Source organism: Octodon degus, unplaced genomic scaffold (assembly GCF_000260255.1).
Source record: "Octodon degus isolate 3935 unplaced genomic scaffold, OctDeg1.0 scaffold00164, whole genome shotgun sequence".
Classification (NCBI taxonomy): Eukaryota; Metazoa; Chordata; class Mammalia; order Rodentia; family Octodontidae; genus Octodon; species Octodon degus.
This window is the reverse complement of record NW_004524740.1, coordinates 885,947-889,660: the sequence shown is the minus strand read 5'-3', so window position 1 is coordinate 889,660 and position 3,714 is coordinate 885,947. Positions and strand designations below refer to the sequence as shown.

The 3,714-nt window shown below is 43.2% G+C and overlaps 1 pseudogene; it reads right to left on the bottom strand.

The window, feature by feature from the left end:
- Positions 1-2,462, bottom strand: part of LOC101581230 — an 8,928-nt pseudogene extending 6,466 nt beyond the window's left edge.
- Positions 2,463-3,714: the final 1,252 nt, after the last annotated feature.

Below are 3,714 nucleotides of genomic sequence, written 5' to 3'. Positions count from 1 at the left end.
CTCCACTTTGTAGGAGTGAGATGACTGGGAGAAGGAGGAGGAGGACCTGGACTGGCCTTGTGTTCTCCAGTGCTTCTTCTGCTTCTTTGATCTTTTATGTGTTTTCTTAGTTGATCTTTCCCTTGAATGGCTTGAGTGTTGGGAATCCACTGATTCTTTTGATTTGCCTCATTTAAGATCTCTCTCTTTATGTTTTTTACGATGTTGAATATCAAGGCAAAGGTCAACAGGGCCATCTTCGTATTTTCCCTCAGCCTTGTAGCCAGGTCCCCAAGGACTTTTCATTTCATCATGAGCCAAACCATGTTTGCTGAATGTACTGGGGTAAATATTTATCCTCCTGTGTATTTCTCAGTTTTTCTTATTTTTAGCTGCCTCCTGTTCAGCTCCTCTCTTTAGGTATTTAGTAAAACATTCATGGAATGTCATTCCAGAGGACCCCAAGTGATGCTCTTTAACATGATGAACAATGGTCACTGTATGCTGAGCAAATAATTCTGAAGGACTACACTGAGACTAAGCTGACTGGATGTGCTAGAAAAAGGAATGAAACTCCTGCTTCTGTTTGTTGCTATGAACTAGATCCTGACAAAGCTTGTGTTCCTGAGTCAATAAACCACTGGGTCATGTAAGGACCTCATCAAATGAATCCATGCATACACTGACTTGGGCCTCTCGAGTAATAGAAAATGACTTTCCTGAGGAAAAGTCTCCTCTGTCTCCCAGCTGCCATGGCTCTCAGAGGTCTTCCTGAAGGGAGGTGATGAGCTTTTCTCCTGCACTGCCTTGTACACAGTCACTTGGAAATTCTTCTCAGGCACAAACCCCTGGTGCCCACTTTCACTCTTCTTGGCCCCTCCTTGCTCTTCCTTTTTGGATCTCTCTGTGAAAGACTCCTCCTCCAACTCTTCTGCTTTCCTCTGCTTTTCCTTCCCTGCATGCATCAGGCCCTCCCACATCCTGACTTCTCATCCTCCTGGCTTTTACTTGTACCAGCTATGACTTTTGACATAAATTCAAAAAAGCATCATCAAACTCAGATTTCTTCCTTCCCTTAGTTTTGTCCTTATCTTGGTCATCTATCTTCTCCTTGTGGAAGTCTGCCACTTTCTTCTCAAAGTCATCACAGAGCTTATATATTCTGGGTGACTGACTGCCCCTAAAGGGCTTCTCACTGTCAGTCTTGGAAGCAAATGAATCTGATTTCACTTTTGCATCCACATCAGAGAAGCTCCCTTTCTCCTTCACTTGTTCTTTCTCAGAATTTGTCTGTTTCTGCTCCTTATCTTTACAATTCTCTGTCTTTTGGTCTTCTAGATACCTCTTAGTATAGGCTTCTCCTCCTGTAGTAGCACTCTCCTCCTTCTGAGATGAGCCATAAGTGGAGCCAGTGGCTGGTGGACTCCTACCCACAGGGCTTTTTTTTTTTTTAAAACAGACTCAAAGATCCAGAGCCATGGTCAAACTGACATTGATGGCTCCCAAACTGGTACTCAGCACCGCTTGGCAGAGATAAGCCCATCTGGGATGTGTTGGAAAGTGGAGGACTAGGTTTTGGCCAGGGCTAGGGTGAGGTGACCACCACCTCACCACCATAGACTTAAGAGGGCTCTTCAGAGCTGGGCTTCACTCCTGGTGACTCAGGTCAGAAACCGCAGAAGGTCATGATGTAGAACCAGTGCTGTAGGTGGTAGCATTTGGCCATGGCTTTGAACTCTCAGATGCTTTTGTATCTTGAGAGGTGCCTCCAGAGAAGGTCTGATACTTGGCCTCATTTCCCTGGTTATCCTCAGCAACTTGAGATGGCTGGCTATCCTTGGAAGAGGACTTTTTCTCCTTTGCAGATTTGTGCTTAAAAGATTCAACTCAGCCATATTGGAGGAAGAACAAAGGGATGAGGAGGACCTTGACCTGTCAGAAGATGACTTATGCAAGTTTGAAGAATGGCTCCTGGACCTTGGTGAAGGAGACATTCTCTTTGAGGACTGGGATCAAGGACGGCCCAACATGGACTATAGGCTTGCCAATAGTTCTGCCAATTAGAGCAGTAGTTTCCATAGCCTCCACGGTTATACTGGCCCCATGGCTAGAAGCCTCTGTTGCACCCTCAGAAATAATAGGGCCTCCAATAACCTGTTGTGACCTCAGAAATCTTGATTCTGATACACTCTGGGGTGATTCCTTTCTCTGTTATGAGCTGGAGAATATGATCTGGAACGAGATCTAGAACTCAGCCTGCACTTTCTTGGTTGAGAGACAGATTGGCTTCAGGATCGTGATTTTGAAAATGAATGAGAATGAGATCTTGATGCCAATCTTGAGCGAGAATAGCGAGACTCAGACTTAGATTTGTTTGTTTTTGACATTTCTGAAGAAAGGTTCACTTTTTAATTATACCTTGTCAGAACAATGATTCAGTGTGCACTGGATGTAGACACTGCTGGGGAAGAACACTGGCTGTGCCACTGATTCTCCAATTTACTAAGTCAGAATATAATTCTAGGCCTACCGCACCAACCCCATAGAAATCTCACAACAGCACAACGCTCCTGAACCTCCTATATTATTTTTTTAATGTATTTTAGGACAGGATCTTCAGGGTTTTCAGGGTCTCACTACATAGATTGGACTTGTAGTGATTCTTCTATTTTCAGCCTCCCAAGCACTGGGATTACAGGTGCATGCCACCACACCCAATCTCAATCACTGTCTCAGGGAGCCCCGTGGGCGGGGCCGGCATGACAAGCCTGGGATTGAACCCAGCCACTGCACTCTGCCTAAGCAGACATTTTAGTTCACTGAGCTATCAGGCCAGCCTTTATATTATTATCTTCAGCCTGTAAAACATTTTATAATGAGAAAATTTGTTCAATTCTTTTTAAAAATACTAATTTTATTTCATCTGTATATTTTTCTCTCCTCAACCTTTCCTGCCTGACCACTAGGACTGCTACTATGTCCTGCTACACAACTTTCCCTACCACCTACTTAAAATCCAGAGCTCCATCTTTAAAAGCAAAACAGTTATTTTGGACAACAAATTCCTGGCAAAGCAACCTGGACTTGTATCACACATGATAAGAAATTTCCCACTTTGCTTTGTACAAAGGAATGTCAGATATCAATAGTTGCAGTAATGAAATCAGGCCAAAGATGTTAACAAAGTGCATAAGCTAATTTTTTGAGATTTCCTTCACTGACAAAGATCCTAAATAGTCACCTTGTCAATTATCTGAAAATAATTTTTCACTTAATTGGTGAATTTGACTGGCTTCTACTCTGAGGAAAGAACCACCTTTTTCTATGATTGCTTCCAAGTTTGCTTTGCCATCTTTTCAAAGATCTAGATCCTGTTGGGAATTTGAGGATTCTCCCTCCCCTTCCCCCTTGTTTGACTTTGATTATTGTGTTTATGGTATTGAGTGTTTTCCATTCTGGTTTGATTTTGTGCACTTTTGACTTGAGTATTTCCTAAAAGTATCTTTTCTGGTGTTTTTTTCTATTACCTCATCATCACAAATGTCAACTTCTTCCTCATCACTGTCACCTTCTCCATCAGCAAGGTTTTCTGTGGAAACTTGCTACCACATCTTGGGAGAGATTGCTCTCCAGGTACACTAAAGAGTGTTGCATCACCTTCCTCTTCCTCTTCCCCTTCCGACTGCAGATCTTCCTCCACAGCCACTAAGTGCTATGTTCAGGGCATCAACCGTG